Genomic DNA, 17,959 nt, shown 5'->3' with positions numbered 1-17,959 from the left:
GACAATTTTCCCTGCCACAAGCAGTATATGGTTGAGACTGTCTCCCCACCTCCATTCCAACTCCCAGTTCTTACAGCAAAATGTTAAAATGTTTTAACATTTTGATTTTATACAAATCAGAAACACACTCACAGACTTATGGTTACCAAAGGGGAAAGAGGGAGGAGGGGTAAATTGGGAATTTGGGATTGATATATACACACTACTATATTTAAAACAGATAACCAACAAGAACCTACTGTATAGCACAGGGAACTCTAGTCGTTATTCTGTAATAACATAAATGGGATAAGAATCTGACAATGAATAGGAACATGTCTATGTATAACTGAACAACTTTGCTATACACCTGAAACTAATACAACATTGTAAATCAACTATATTCTGGTATAATATAAAATTTTTAAAAAACACTATTTCATATAGATAACTAATAAGACCCTGCTGTAGTAGGACAGGGTATTCTACTTAATACTCTCTAATGACCTATATAGGAATAAAATCTAAAAAAGAGTGCATATACATGTATAACTAATTCACTTTGTTGTACAGCAGAAACTAACACTGTAAATCAACTATATTCCAATAAAGATTAATTTTTAAAAGCACTTTAGAAAGATTTTGATCAGTAATACTTTAAATATTTTTGTGTATATTATGATCTGGTAGGCAGATCTGCCATTAGTGGTTTATAAATGAATTTCATGGTTGTTTAGAAATGAGAAGGTCACAACGATCTCAGAGTTCCCTGTTTCGTGATTGGTTTTCACAAGCCATGTAGCAGTGGTTCAAAGGGCATCTGGCCACAGCTGGTACCGGGGATGTGTGTGAGCCCAAAAGATTCTGCTGGCAGCCAGCCCTGGCTCAGTACCTGTTGGGATGGAAAATACCTGCATTCCCTTCAGCCAGGAAGACATTATTCACAGCCTGTCATGCTTGGTATTAAACTAATGGAGCTCATTCTACTTTCACACGCACCCTACTGTCTGAACTCTTGTTTAATTTGCAGTGGGGGTCATACGCACATGGAGTGACTTCCTGCAGGTCAGTCAAGACGTCAGAAAAAGCCCAAGGTTCATGCTGTAGGGAGTAACTTCCTGCCTTCCTATATTATTTCATTCAGGCACACAGTTCCAGCAGCATAAAACATGAACAACCCAGCAAGCCGTTTGTCATTTTTAAAACTCGTGAACAGATGACCCTTGATAAGATAAGAAAGACAACCTTTCTAAAATGGAGATAAGATGCTTGTTAGGAAGGGGGAAGGGGGAATGGGAGTGGTGGTTGGGTTTGTTGGGGTCTGTTATTCCCATTCCTGTGTACTCCAGGGAAGAAAATGTGAATACTAAGTAAATAAATGTAGAAAAACACAAAATAGTCATAGAATGAATAAACTCCCTTCTAAAAAAACACTTCATTTTTGGTGTTCACTTAACTACCCTTCCACGGCTCTTTCTATTCCCAACTCTTGTCCCAATCCCAGAATCCTTATTCTCTCCATGCCTCCTTCATCTGTCCAACCTCAAGAAAAGCCCTCTGGGCCAAGGTCCTTGCTTGAATCTTCGCTGGGTTTCTAGCCCCCAGCACAGGGTCTGGAGCACCACAGAGGCTCGGGACACATGTGCTGACACAGAAACCAGAGCAACAGATATGCAGGAAGGCTGGTTCCATTTAATGCACCAGGGAAAGCGGTAACCATCCAGAAGCCCCCACTCAAACTTGGCAGAATGAATTCGTCTTGTAACTAAAGGCCCAGTACCTTACCTCCCTTCCCCAGGTATCGTGGGGATTCTAAGCATGATGAAGTTTTTAAAAAAAAGAAAAGAAAGACAAAGTGACACAGACGCTGCGTTTCTCAAAACGACAGAGGAGCCAAACACTCAAGAATCTATATGATTAGATAAAATCTGTGAAGCTGCACTAATGGCATGAACCCTCCAACCTCTGCATCCTCTAAGATTAAGGCACACATATTTATAGATCAAGTCTTCTTACTTTTTCACATTCACCAAACTTGAAGGATTTCAAAAAGGAAACGGGTGAGTTTTGTTTTTCTGTATACTTATCAGATGGAGCCTTACAGCAAAAGTGCAGCAATGAGAGGTTCTGAAAGAAAATATTTCGTTCATTTTTGGTGAGAATATGACATCTGAGGCATTCTCCAGGGCTGTTTAGATAACAGGTGCTCACTGAATAAGAATGAGAACCCCGTGTTGCCCCCTCCCCTTTGATTACAGAGTGGGAGGAGGGGGAGATGGTCCCTTTTGCCCTCAGAAAAAGGCTTGCAAAGAAGCCACATCATCTTAACAGGTGAGGGTCCTGGACCCATCCGTGCCCTGTGGGGGCGGTGAACAGACATTTTGAGACATTTTTCTGCCTTGGGAATGAGCTGATTTGAAAGTTAACTCAAAAGCAGTTATTGTGACTTCTACATTGACTGACTCATCTGTGTGGACGAGAATATAACGACACAGTCACGACTGGCTGAGCCTTGTGCTGCCAGCGTTCTCCCCAGAGGATGGAGGGGACGGTTGGGTCAAGACTCTCTGACGCATTTAAAAATTCTCTACTCCCCACCCACAAGCTTATCCCACTCTTCAGGCAAACTGTTCTTGGTCCCCCCAGACGCAGTAGTCCTGTATCAGGGATTCCTAAAATAGATTACTACACTCACATGTTTTAGAGAAAAATATCAGCTTTTAGAGGAAAGCAGGGGTTCTTCATCTGGGGAAAAGGTTGCAGGGGTCAGGCATTAGAAATCAAATTTAGTCATACCTGAACAGCCCCAATCGACATCTTGGCACCCCAGAGACACGAATGGAAAATAACTGAACAAATAAGCCCACTAGTTAAACAACAGCACCCCTAGTGTACAGCATGAGTGGCAAGGAGTAATTCTTTAGCAAGAAATCAGGATGGATGGTTCCTGATGCTGGCACCCAGGAAAAGTACCCAGCCAGCGCCAGCAGTGATTCATCAGGAGAAAACCAATTATGCCTGCCTGCTACGAACTTCCCAGGGACATGAATATCTGAGGCCTCGCTACTGCATATTAGAGTTAGGGGAACACTAGATCAGAGGCAGAACTCTGGGACTCACATACTGTTGCTGCTGCTAACTAGCTCTGTGAACCCTGAGTAAGGCACTTACCCTTTTAGGGCCTTTATTTGTCCTCACAGGGAAGTTTTCAGTTCGGCAAGATGAATGATTTCTAGGGTAAATCTCATGTTGTGTTCTTACCACAAAAAGCAAAAAACAAAGGTCACAAGGAAGCTCTGGGAGGCATTAGGTATGTCTGTTACCTTGACTGTGATGATGGTGCTTGTGCATATCCAAATTTTCAAATCATACATATTAGATACAAGCAGTTCTTTGTATATCAATTATACCTCAATTAACTTTTGTTTTGTTTTTAAATAAAGACGAGGAGGGATTTTCCCAGTGATCTAATGGTTAAGACTTTGCCTTCCAAGGTAGAAGGTGCAGGTTTGGTCCTTAGTTGGTGAATTAAAGTCCCACAAACCTCTTGGCCAAAAAACCAAAACATAAAACAGAAGAAATGTTGTAACAAGTTCAGTAAAGACTTTAAAATGGCACACATCAAAACAGTCTTTTAAAAAAAGGAAAGGAGATGGAAGAGTGGGGGAAGCCTTACCGGATGCCCCTTAGTTTTCTTATTCTGACATCCATTCACTAATTCCCTTATTTTTTTTCCTTTATTTAATAAATGTTTATTGAGTCCCTGCTATATGCCAGGAACTAGGTACCCAAGATCATGTTTACTATCTCCATGTTTGTGCTGAATTTACAGTCTATTTTTATCCTTACCCTCTTCTAACATCTCTTTTTCAGAGAGGAGAAGTTCAATTTAGGGCTAACTTCTCATACAGAGCAACTACTCAGAATTCATGGTTGCTTCCAGAGAAGGTTTGCAGCCCATGAAATTGACGGGCAATCCATTTCTCTGTTTTAAAAATCTGTACAAATGGGCATGAAGAGGAATACCCAAGGACCAGACCTCCTTCCCCTGGATGACCACCAGCTTATAAGGGAAAAAATAGGGTTGCTCTGGTGCCAGGAGGTATACTGGGAGGACAAGCTGAGTCATTCTGAGAGTTGGGATACGAGAGGAAGGAGAGCTAGCCTTTGAAAGTGATATATCTGGTACCATGGAGATGGAGAACAGGCCACCTAGGGCCATGGCGCAACACAATCCCTGCTGCTGCTGCTAAGTCACTTCAGTCGTGTCCGACTCTGTGTGACCCCATAGATGTCAGCCCACCAGCTGTCCCCAAAGAACTAGGATCAAGCCAGGCTCCCGGGCAGAAAGCTCCTGAGAAATGACCCAAGCAGTGGGGAAGAGCTAATCATTCTTGGTGCAGGAGCGCCGTCTAGTGTCCGGAATGGATATTGACAGCATTGAAGAATTTGGAGCGCTTGGGAAGCAAACAACCTCAGACCCTTCACAAGCACAAATACTTGTAAGTAAAACAATACAGCTGATCATAGGGTGGGTTTGTGGATTTTCAGGAATTCTGGGCAGAGATCTGAAGCCAGAAGATGTGAGAACAACAACATAGACATCAACAGGCAAACCTATGACCTAGAAATACTACCATTCCTCAAGGTGTGTAGGTGTGCATACGTGTCTGGGTATACATACCCACATACACACACCCGCATGCCATTTTCTCCATAATCTATTACATTTTTATCATATCCGTATTTGGGGAAATTGATTTATAGTTATTTCTGAAAGTTTGGAAAATAGAGAAAAGTAAAGCTTCTGATCATGAAGGAGGAACAGAATCTGGAATTAGCCATCCATCATAAACAAATCTATATGAAAGCATTAATTTTCAACAGTAGACAAGAGGCAGTGCATTTCTGTGATGTTACAGGACAGGAAATAGATGAGATGAGCCCAAAACATGGAGGAGGGACCCAAGTAGAGAAAAGAAGTTTCCATGAGTTAAAGAGTTGGGGATCACAGTTGAGGAGGCTGAGGCAGCTAGAAGATGTGGGGGCAGAACTCCAAGGATGAGGAACTGCAGGAAGGAAAAGATCCAGCTATCTGAGAAGGGCTTTCTTTGAGTCTTCATGAGTACTGGACTGAGCAAAGAACAACCTGGAAGTTTTCAGCAGAACTATCCCCACAGTTCACACAACACTGGCCAAAAAGAGTGGATCTTCTAGATGATCACCCCCAACCTCCGGGATCTACTGCCTGGTGATCTGAGGTGAAGCTGATGTAACAGTAATACAACTAAAGCGCACCATAAACGTAATGCACTCGAATCATCCCCAAACCATCCCCTCCCCGCCCCACCCACACCCCAGTCCCTGGAAACCAGTCTCTGGTGCCAAAAAGGTTGGGGACCACTGGCCTAGAGCATTGGGTGGAAAGTTCAGAGTGATCACCCCTTGTAATAGACCTGAGATATCCCCAAAATAAAGGGTTTTTTTTTTCCTTAATGTATTAAAGAATGTTTCTTACCATTTCATCTAATCACAAAACCTTGTGTGTAAATGATGCGTGTTCAGAGATGCTACAGGTAACTGTTTCACCAAATGTTTTGCATTATATCACAGCGGTGGTCATCTTCCCTGCCTGCAGTCATGTGGTCCTCAGTGCCCTGCACCTCACATCCTTCACTCAGCCAACTCTATGTCTTAGCTCTGTTCCTTGGCAGATTCCACTTCCGGTGCTACATTCTGCATTATCAGAATCCTCATGGGAAAGCCCTGGAAGCTGGCTCTTCTCTAATACAGAAAACAAAAAGTCATTTAGCAAAAGGGTATTTGGTAAATCAAGTCACTAGGGGCATTGAAGAACAGGACTCAAGCTATGAGGCCAGAAACAATGAATCAAATCATACCACAGAGCTTCTGGTGATGACTTTAGTGACATCACCACTAAACATTAGGATCACTAACTGTTGGCACTGCCACTAACATTCCCATGACTGCTACCCTTGAGGGACTTGATTCTTACTGCAACCACCACCATTAGAAGAGAACTCCTTGCTGCCAAAATTCTTTAGATTCCTAATGCCAGGTTCAAAGACTCTACACAGGACCTCTGATTGGCTGAGCCTAGGTCACGTGTCACACTATAACTGCACTAGTGGGATGTGTGGCATTGTCATCTAGTAGAAGGTGGGCTCTGCCTCTTACATTACGACTCATGAGGCAAGGAATTCCCCAAGCGTGGCAAGCGCTTTAGGTGCCGGGCTCTACTCCAAGATGAAAAATATACACTTCGAATCCCAGGGACGGGGTAGCCTAGTAGGCTGCCGTCTGTGGGGTCGCACAGAGTCGGACACGACTGAAGCGACTCAGCAGCAGCAGCAGCAGCACAATTGTAACTTCAATCACCCTCTGGCACATAGTAGGCAATTAATAAATATTTGTTGGTGGAGTGATTGAAAAGCATACCAGACTGAAATTTACTAACATTACTCCACAGAAGGTGATCAGGTGAATGAAAAGGGACCTAAATAGTATATTCCCCGAGATAGGACACAAAATAGGAGTCGGGTCAGTAATCCAAGCATGGTAGTGTGTGGAGGTAAAGAGTTCATGGCTAGGCAATGCAACTGTGTCTGGAATATCTAGAGTACCACTGTAAGGATAAATTTCCATGCAGCAGAGTGGTGGGGACTGGGGAGGGGGTTCAGTGGTCTAGGATGAAGCCCTGAGAGGCATAGTCCCTTAGGTGTATATGAATTACAAATTCAAGTAGTGTTGCCCCAAGTCATGCAGACTGGCTCTTGACCCTTGCATCTTTGAATAAGAGCCGGAATTAGTGGCACATGAGACTGAGGGTGTCATGACATATGTGGGGCCAGCTTACCAGTCACAGGGGTCCTATGGCCACATCTGAGGATCTTTCAAGAGCTCCAGTGATAGGTAGCCTAAGCAGGTTAGGGCGTTAGCTCTGTGTCTGAGCGCAGCTTCTTTCCCCATCCAGGGAGTAGTGATGTCAGCCACTGAAGAAGAGTAAGTAGCTCAGCTCCCTTGGTGCAGATCAGTTATTAGAACCAATGGAACGTGGAAATGAACACTGAGATTCCCGAAAATTAGACGTTGTTGCCTGGCCTTTCACCTCCAGGCCTTTAAAGATGAATTTCCTGGATTCTCAACAGGTGGAACTGCTGAAGGCAATTCAGAAGTTCAGAAACTATCCAAAAGTCAGGCTACAGAATAAATCAGAATGCCTTCCAAATATAAAATAGATCAAGAAATTGAGAAGGATGGTATGTGTTCTAATCACAGAAGATATCTCAGGTATTGCCTGGAACCAACAACTTCAGTGTCACTTCTATAAAATGAATGTGATGGTGGATATTATGTATCAACCTGAGTGGGAAGCAGGGATACCCAGAGAACTAGTTACACGAGATTTCTGAGTCTGTCTGAGAAAAAGTGTCCAGAAGAGATGACCATTTGAATGGTGGGCTGAGTAAAGCAGATCACATTCCCCCACGTGGATGGGCCTAGCACCACCTGGGAAGCCCATTATACTCAGTATCTTGTAATAATCTATAATGTGAAAGAATGTGTGTGTGTGTGTGTGTGTGTGTGTGTGTGTGTCCTCCCTGGGGGCACAGTGGCAAAGAACAGTCCATGGGTTGCAAATAGACACGATTCAGTGCCTAACCATCAAAAACATATATATATATATATATATATATATAATCTTCCCTGGTGGCACAATGGTAAAGAATCCACCTGCAATGCAGACCTGAGTTCAATCCCTAGGTCTGGAAGATCTCCTGGAGAATGGAATGGCAACCCACTCCAGTATTCTTGCCTGGAGAATCCCATGGCCAGAGGAGCCTGGGGGCTACAGTCCATGGGGCTGCAAAGAATCAGGTATGACTTAGTGACTAAACAACAAGTGTGTGTGTGTGTCTGTGTGTGTGTGTCTGTGTGTGTCTGTGTGTATCTGAATATCTGAATCACTTTACCATACACCTGACACTAACACGAATTGTAAATCAGCTATACTCCAATAAAAATTTAAATAAATAATGCTAATTACAACTTTAAAAAAGAATATCCTAGGAGTACAGAATACCCAAGGAAGGAACACACTTGGAAGGGGGCAGGGACTTTCCCAAGGTTGGAAGTCAGACCTGGTTGAAGAGGGTGCAGTTTCAGCCCACTAAATGGTGAAGAAGGCCACTGGGGTGGAAGCTTTCCACTGCTGTGCCATCAGACTGAGGCTAGCATGCAGGAAACCATCTCCTGGATTTCCAATAAATTCTCTGGGAAGCTGCCCAGGAAGATGTGGTGATCATGTCTGAAAGCCAGCTAGGGCATCTTCAGAACTTGCCAAGAAACTGCCCTTTGGCCAGGGCTGCTGAATTGTCCTGGAAAGTGGATGAATCTCCCACAAAACGCACAGGGAATCCACATATTGAGGGGGGCCAGGTGTTTCAGGACTTGCCTCTGGGAAGGTAGAGGGGATGAGGGGAAGAAGGGTTGCTGCTGAGAGTCACCAGCCAAGTGCCTGGGAGCAGGAAGAATTAAAGTGCACCACAATCAGGAAAAGAAGCCCTTTTGTCCTCCGGGGTCCCTCCAATGCCCTGAACTGGAAACACTTAAGATTTTGCCAGCTGGCCAGGGGGAAATAGTCCGGGATCCCACGCAGGCAAAGAAGGTGGGATCTGGGTCTGAGAGGAAATACAGTGAACATTGGCACAGCTAGGAAGGCAGCAGAATGTGATGGCTGAGAGTGAGGGCTCTGGAGCTCCACTGCCTGGGTTCAAATTCCAACTCTGCCACTCACTATCTGGTCAAGCCCTTCTGTGTATCAGTTCCCTCACTCTATAAAGCAGGGATGGTTTCACTATCTATTTCATGGGATTGTCAAGATGAAACGAGACAGCGTATGTTAATCTGTGACAAACTATGTTCATCTTTGTGCCCGGTGCCTCAAACATAGTAAGTATTCTGTGCAAGGCAGCCATCCATGTCACGATTGGCACTATATGCCAACTGACTGGTATGATCATGAAGGCTCCCTGACATGCTGCTTCATCAAGACTGCCAAGCTGAGAAGTTTTCCAGGACATTCAGGATCGGCGGGAGTGAGGAGGCTCCAGACTGATGTCTCCATTCAGGCCCCTTCTCCAGGAGTCCTGGCCCAGGGGAGTTCCACATGTTTTTTTCATAAAGAACACTGACCCTGATATAATGGTGGAGAACTTGATGAGCCCCTGCCATGCCCTGGAGGTTTTATGTGTAGCAAGATAAAAGTATCCATTGGTTATTTTTTATTGAAGTGAAGTTCAATTGGTTATTTAGAAGTGCTCCTTGCCCTCCAAGAAGAGTGGCTACAGCACCTAGAATAGTCAGTATGGACAGGTTAGGAGAGAAGACTGGGCGTTAAAGCAGAAAGAACACTCTAGAATGTGTGGTGGGTAAAAACTGATCTCATTCACTAATGCTTTTGATGTGTATGGCTTCTTTCTGGAGAATGTGTAAAGGAGGTGGGTCTTGTGTGATGTGAATGCTTGGGTTGGCAGGGTCTAGGGCTGGGACTCTGAGAGGGAGCACCCATGCTAGGTACACAGGCCCCACAGAGCCGGTCAGTGGTGTGCTCTCAGTCCCAGAGTCATGATGTCCTAGCCGTTCTTCTGCCCTCGTGACTACAAATGCTTTCTGGTGGGTGGTCAGTGAGGGGTGCGTTTCCCTGAAACATGGGCAGAAGTATTGAGAAGGGAGGTGAATCATGGACTCTTGTCAGAAATGGTTAAGGGGCAATGAGGCAAGGTTGACAGCACCATAATGGGCAATGGAGAGGCACCCTGGTACCCACAGCCATGGGTACTTATTAATATGTTCATTTCCTATGGCTGCTCTAAGAAACTACCATAAAGGTACTGATTTATATTAACACATTTATTCTCTTACAGTTCTAGAGGTAAGAAGTCTGAACTGGGTCAGCAAGGCTACGTTCCTTCTGAAAGCTCTAGAGGAAAATCCATTTCTCTGCCTTTTCTAGTTTTCCTTGACTCAAGGCCTTTTATCTTCAGAGCCAACAGTGTTCCATCTTCAAATCTCTCCGCCTTGTTCCCCTCTTTCTCTCCTTCTCTGGCTCTGACCACCCTGCCTTGTAACTACATTAGGCCCACCAGGATAGTCTGAGACAGTCTACCTGTCTCAAGAACCTTAATCAGATCTGCAAACTCCCTTTTGCACTGTACCATATATCCACAAGGCTTGGGGATTAGGACACAGACACCTTCGGAGGGTGTTATTCTGCCAAACACAGAACAGGCAGGCCTGGGAGATATTGCAGGTTCAGTTCCAATCACCACAACAGAGAAGATCAAGATAAACTGACATGCGAATTTTTTGGTTTCCCAGTGCATATACAATTCATGGTTACACTATGCTGCAGTCCATTAAGTGTACAATAGCATTATGTCTAGAAAAACAATGTGCTTCCTCTGTTTAAAATAATTTATTGCTAAAAAATGCTGGCCATCATCTGAGCACCCAGGGTTGCCACAAACCTTCAATTTGTAAAAAAAAAAAAAAAAATGCAATTCTTCGAAGTGCAATAAAGCAAAGTGTGATAAAATGAGATATGCCTGTACTTGTCCTCAATTTGTCTCTATAGGACTTGTTTGGTTGGTTCAGAGGGCATCTGGGTCTGGAACTTGGAGCCTTCTGGAGAACCATCACTGGGGCTGGACTCTACTTCAAATAGTTCTGCAGAAATCATGACAGCAGGGACTAGAAGACGTCTCCATAGACGAGGCACAAGGTAGTCAAGGAACTTGCTCTGGTTAATGAGAGGCACAGTAAAGATGATTTGAATATATCCACACCCCTGCCCTACCCAACTTCTGGCCAGATGGGCCAGGTGGGTCCTCGTAGCAGAGACAGGGCCCTGTGTGCTGGGTGACCCCGGATGAAATGATGGGCACCACGGCAGTGGCAGCCTAACCTGGTGATGCATCCACTCTACTGGCATCAAGTGCCCCAGTGTCTCTGAGCCAAACAGCTCCTCTGTGTCTGTGTGAGCAGTCACTAGAGGTGTGCCTCTCTGTGCCCTGATCTCCTTCGGGTCCCCCAGGGCTAGAGGGGTTTAAGATATAGAATTAGGCCCTGGAGGCCCTCCTAGTATGAAGCCTTTAGTGGATTGACTGGTGACCCACAAAAGATGTGCCCTTATTTAGAAACGGTGGTTTAGTCACTGAGTCGTGTCCGACTCTTGCAACCCCATGGACTGTAGCTAGCCGGGCTCCTCTGCCCATGGAATTCTCCAGGCAAGAATACTGGAGTGGTTGCCATTTCCTTCTTCAATTTAGGAAAGGGATCTTTGTTAAGTAAGGATCTCAAGGTAAGATTATCCTGGTTAAGGGACGGCCCTGAATCCAATAGCACATTCTTTTATAAGAGGAGGGAAGAAGGTAATGTAAAGATGGTGGCAGAGACCAGAGTAATGATGCATCTGTAATCAAGGAGTGCCAAGAGTTACCACCGAAGCACCAGAAGCAAATCCTACCTGAAAGCCTCCAGGAACCAGCTCTGCCCACACCTTGATTTCAGATGCCCAGCCTCCAGAACTGGGAGAGAAGAAGCCACTAGTGTTTTAAGCCTCTCCCTGTGTGGTACTTTCTTACAGCAGCCTCAGGAAGCAAGCTCAAAGGCTGAGAGGCTGTATGCAAGCTTGTAGGCAGAAGCAGAGTTTTTGTGCCCTAATGATTCCTTCAGCCTGTCCCTACTGGGGTCTGGGGCAGACCATTGGTACATTGACCATCGGGGGCACCACTGCACCAGCAGTTGAGGTTTTTGTCTATCCATCCCTGGGTAGTGCCAAGAGGGCCAGAAACCAACCTTGGGGCTCAGAGAACATGGCCTTATGAACTCCCAGGACCAGATGAGTGAAGCCCAGGCTGGCTAACCCATGGACAGAAGTGCCTAGCAGAATATGTGCTCAGTCGTGTCCGACTCTTTGTGACTTCATGGACTATACAGTCCATGGAATTCTCCAGGCCAGAACACTGGCGTGGGTAGCCGTTCCCTTCTCCAGGAGATCTTCCCAACCCAGGGATTGAACACAGGTTCTTCACAGTCTGAGTCACCAGGGAAGCCCAAGAATACTGGAGTGGGTAGCCTATCCCTTCTCCGGCAGATCTTCCCAACCCAGGAATTGAACCGGGGTCTTGCACATTGCAGGTTGATTCTTTACCAGCTGAGCTACCAGGGAAGACCACCAGAACAGGAGAGCACCCACCACCAAGGTCTATGTCTCCACCTCATGGACTCCTCTTCCAAGCTCAGAGACATCAGCTCCAGCCATGTGCACAACATCCTGGGAAGCCCTGATCCAGGTTCACAGGGACCCTCTTGTAAGTTTCTGAGTTCCCACACTCTCTTCTGTCCCCTTAGCCGAGGGGTTGGAACTGCTTCCTGCCATTGTTTTCAGAAAGCCTTGATGTTCTCTTTTTACCCTTTCAGTTACCCAGTTAACACCTGTATACTAAATCGCAATTCTTTGTTCAAATACCGGGCATGCTTTTGTCTGCTGAATAGATCCTGGCTGATATAAGATCATTTGGTCAGAGAAGTTCAAGATAAGGAGAAATCACAGTGTTGGAAGAATCAAGTATGTGGATATTAGAATCACCAAGACTTGTGGAAGGAATGGGGTTGGAATGACAGTGAGTCAGGAACTATAATTTCCAAGGAATAAAGGAGGATCCAGAAGCGTGTAGATGGCTGCCACAAAGAAAGGTAGCAGATGGAATGGTTGATGACAGGAGATTCAGAACTGACCTCGAGAGCCATAGGAGGTGGACTCTGTCTGTGGAGGTTCTTTGCCTCTAGACTAAAGACTAGCAGGAGTCCTGGGAATTGAGTGTGCTTTTGTCTCACCCCTACCCTGAGAGGTAACCTGGGTAAGACCTGTGCCTGGTTGGTGGGCCACAGAAGGTCTGAGAAGGGATGCAAGTGTTCCCTTCCTTATTGCTGGCTTCAAGCAGGAAGAAGTTGCAAACAACAGACATGGGATCCTAGCCTTCCATGGCTCTGTGCCCACTCCCAGCCTGTGCTCTCAAGGACCAGCCAGGGCCACAAAAAGGGTAGAGAGGAGGGTAGACTACACTACCTCGCTTACTCCTCCCCAGCCGCCCCCATCATGTGCTGAGGCATCCCAGGAACTGCTGGGTCTCCTTGTCTGGCCCAGGGTCTCCCACCCCAGGAGAAGAACCCTCACTTATCATCACGGGATCATGGCCATTCCTGAAATAGCTGGATCCAGAAAGTCTTCCTCTGACCTTCAAACCACTACATGCACCTTAGCATGCAGGGGCCACATGGCAACCTCAGGAAGTCCCAGAGTCTATGGAGTTCTCCATCTGGAAAGTGCACCTCCATCCCCTGTGTGCCCCAGGAATGGGGAGCTATTGCCCACCTGCCCTGCCCAGGCAATGGGGAAGGCCGTCATTACCCTCTATGATTCTGCCTGGTAGAGGCTTTCTGGCCACAGAAAAATGTGTTCCTCAGCGTGATCAGGCTGTCCGAGTATTCTTGAGTAGGGAATTCCAGGTCTCAGGAAGAGCCCTCCCCACAGCTGCCATGGTGAGCTTTGCAAACATAATCAAATCATGCTGCTGCCCTGATTAAGACCGCTCTGTGACAGCCAGCCAGGTGTGTATCAGGAGGCTCTGGGAAGAATCTGTTTCCAGGCTTCTTAAAGTCATAGCCAATCCAGTTCCTGGCCATTGTGGGACTTAGCTGTCCCTTTCCTGCTGGCCACAGCTGGGCACTGCCCTTGGCTCCTAGAGACCTCTCTGTTCTTTTTGCTTTCTGTTTGTTTGGGAGGATTTTTCTTTTTTTGGAGACATGCTGCTGCTGCTGCTAAGTCACTTCAATCGTGTCCAACTCTGTGCAACCCCATAGACGGCAGCCCACCAGGCTCCACCGTCCTTGGTATTTTCCAGGCAAGAACACTGGAGTGGGTTGCCATTTCCTTCTCCAATGCATGAAAGTGAAAAGTGAAAGTGAAAAGTGAAAGTGAAGTCGCTCAATCGTGTCCAACTCTTCAAGACCTCATAGACTGCAGCCTACCTGGCTTCTCCGTCCATAGGATTTTCCAGGCAAGAGTACTTGAGTGGGTTGCCATTGCCTTCTCTGTTTTGGAGACATAATTAGACATAATTAGTGTGTGCATGTTCAGTTGTGTCCAACTCTGCGACCCCATGGACTGTAGCCTACCAGGCTCCTCCGTCCATGGGATTTTCTAGGCAAAAGTGCTGGAGTGGGTTGCCATTTCCTTCTCCAGGGGATCTTCCCAACCCAAGGATCGAACCTGTGTCTCCTGCATTGGCAAGCGGATTCTTTACCACTGCACAAACTGGTGTGTTAGTCACTCAGTCTTGTCTAACTCTTGGTGACCCCATGGACTGTATCCCACCAGGTTCCTCTGTCCATCGGATTTTCCAGGCAAGAATACTGGAGTGGGTAGCCATTCCCTTCTCCAGAGGATCTTGCCAAACCAGGGATCAAACCCAGGTCTCCTGAATGACAGGCAAATCCTTTACTGTCTGAGCCACCAGGGAAGCCCCATAATTAGCATATAACACTGTATAAGTTAAAGGTGTACAGTGTGTTGGTTTGACACACGTATACAATGCAATATGATGAGTATAGTAGCATTGGCTGGCACCTTTATCTTGAACATGGTCCCTAACTCTCAGACAGCAATGGCCCACACAGTCCCTCTCATGCTTTGAGCCTCTGTGACTTCTTCTGCCACATCTAACTCCAGACAGAGGAAGTTCTCTGCTTTTAAGAGTTCATGAGAGTAGATTGGACCCACTTGGCCTTTTTCATTTGTGTTTTCTCTTTATGATGTATTTTAATTATAGAAATTATTGATTTTAATGCAGTCCATTATATTGATTTTTTCCATTGTAGTTAGTGTCTCTTGTGTCCTTAAGCAGTCTTTACCTGCTCTAAAGTCCCGCAGATACTATCTTAATTTATCTCCTATATGATGTATTGATTTATCTTTCACATTCAGTTATTAATACAACTGCAATCAACTTTTGCATATGGTGTGAGGTGGGATCCAAATCCGTTTTTTCCCATGTGCAAATCTAGATGGCCATCTTCCAAAAAGGCCATCCTTTCTCCAAAGAACTTCAGTATCATCTTTGACATAAATCAAGTGACATGTGTTGGGTCAGTTTCTAGACTCTCTATTCTATTCCATTGCTCAGGGTTTTCTTCATATCTTGTGTGCCAAGAATACATCAACACAATTACTATGGTTTTACAAGTCTTGAAAAGTGATGATGTAAGTGCCCTTGACTGTGTTCTTCTTCAGGATTATCTTAGCTATTCTAAGTCCTTTGTATTTTCATATAAATTTGATAATCAGATTGACAATGCACACACATGCACGCATACACAAACGTCCAACTGTGACTTTTTATTGAAATCACATTGTGTCTGTAGATCAATTTGCAGAGAATTAACATCTTAATAATATTGATCCTTCTATTTCATGAACATGATATATATATCTCCATTTCTCTAGATTGTTTTTAGTTCATCAGCAATGTTCTGTCATAGTCAGTGTAGAAATATTCCACATTTCATGTCATATCAAATCCCACATAATTGATGAGATTTTTGTTGCTACTGTAACTGGAATCATTAAAATTGCTTCTGTTTGTTGCCAGTATACAGAATGACTTTGGTCATTAATTCTAATAGCTTATAAGTAGATTTTGAAAATTATGCCTGCTCCAGGTTTTAAATTAAAATATTACTAGAGATACCTCATTGGTCCATGAGTCTCTGCTACCTACCATATTCCAGTCTTCTCTGTGCAAATCATACCATTTATGAGAAGAACTTTTTGGGTGTAACCAGGGTCTTGTGAGACATGTCCCTGAGTTTCTTATGTCAAGATCCTGAGATTTTAACCAAATGAAATTTAGAAATAAATAAAACATTTAGTAAGTGTGTTTTACTTGTCAAGTACTGCTCTAAGGGACTACTGGTCTTAGTCCTTTGCTGCTGCTGCTGCTAAGTTGCTTCAGTTGTGTCCGACTCTGTGCAACCCCGTAGATGGCAGCCCACCAGGCTTCCCCGTCCCTGGGATTCTCCAGGCAAGAACACTGGAGTGGGTTGCCATTTCCTTCTCCAATGCATGAAAGTGAAAAGTGAAAGTGAAGTCGCTCAGTCGTGTCTGACTCTTCGCGACCCCATGGACTGCAGCCTACCAGGCTCCTCTGTCCATGGGACTTTCCAGGCAAGAGTACTGGAGTGGGGTGCCATTGCCTTCTTCATAGTCCTTTGCAGGTAGGTATTAACTCATGGAATTTCCTTAACAGTCCTATGAAGTAGGGACTGTTATAATCTTGTTGAACAGATAGGGGGAAACTGAGAGAGAAGGCAGTTTTCCCAAGGTCAGCCAATATGATAGTGGCTAAGCATTTCACTGTTACACTATTTGGCCACTCCACATCTAGAGAAGCAAATTCTTCAGCCTGGATCTCTCAACCTGAGGCTCTCCACTTCATCCTGAGCACTGGCTTTCCCCCAAGTCATGACTCCATCTGCAGTCGACTAGTGCCGCTCACCTCAGGCTACGTCTGAGGCCTAACAAACAGGGAAGTCAGGGCAAGCTTCATAGAGGTGAGCTGGCCTTTAAAGGCTGGGGAGAATTTGAGCATGTAAAGATGAAGTGAGAAACAGTCTTAAAGACACAGAAGAGAAACATAGAGGAACACAAAGAATGGCTTCTCAATCTAGGACTGATCTTGATGGGAACGAGAGTTCTCATATCAATTGTCATTACGAATATTATTTTTACTCTCAGTGTTTTCATCAAAACAATCATATACCCTGCCATTAATACTTGAGTCATTTGGAAATGCCTCTTTTTTTTAATGATACACATTTTATTTTTAAAACTTTTTATCTTATATTGGAGTATAGCTGATTAACAATATTGTGATGGTTTCACATGCACAGCAAAGCAACTCAGCCATACGTGGATCCATTCTCCCATCCAGACTGCCACATAACACTGGAAAATCCCCCATCTTGTATTGTTCCATCACTGCTATGAAGGTCACACTTATTCTATGGTGTCATTACAACCTACAATGACTAACATAAATATTTGAGTGTGTTTGTGTTGCAGACTTATGGAAATACAATTAGCTACAGCCTCCCTACACTCATTGTAATTAGATCTGGCCTCATAACTTCCCATACCGTAACAGAATACCTGACGTATCAAGTGTGTTCTCAGAAAAAGCAAATTTTTAGTTTGTTTCCTTGAGGTCAAGGACCTTCAAGAGAATGACTGAGGATAAGGTTGGGGTGGTCAGAGGATAAAGAAATATCAAGAACCACTGCCTAAAGAAGCAGTGAGATGACATCAAAAAGCACAAGCAATGAAAAAGAAATAAGTTGGACTTCATCAAAATGACAACTTTTGTATATCAAAGGACACTATCAAGAAAGTGGAAAGACACCCCACAGACTGGGAAAAAAGAATTGCAAATCATACACCTGATACAAGTCTACTATCCAGAATATTTAAAAAAAGATTTAAAAAAAACCTCTCACAACTCAACCATAAATATGATAAATAGCCCAACAAAAAATTGGAAAATGGACTTCCCTCGTGGGTACAGTGGATAAGAATCCCCTGCCAATACACGTAACATGGTTTTGATCCTTGTTCTGGGAAGATCCCACATGCCATGGAGCAACCAAGCCTGCGCCACAACAGTGAAACCCTGTGGCACAATTACTGAAGCCCGTGTGCCCCAGAACTGGTGTTCTGCAACAAGAGAAGCCACCTGAATGAGCAGCCCACACACCACAGCTAGAGAGCAGCCCCTGCTCACCACAACTAGAGAAAGCCTGCACGTAGCAACAAAGACCCAAAGAAACCAAAACTTTTAAA

This window comes from Capricornis sumatraensis, chromosome X (genome assembly GCF_032405125.1).
Source record: "Capricornis sumatraensis isolate serow.1 chromosome X, serow.2, whole genome shotgun sequence".
Taxonomy (NCBI): domain Eukaryota; kingdom Metazoa; phylum Chordata; class Mammalia; order Artiodactyla; family Bovidae; genus Capricornis; species Capricornis sumatraensis.
The sequence above is the reverse complement of the archived record's forward strand: the minus strand, read 5'-3'. Positions refer to the sequence as shown.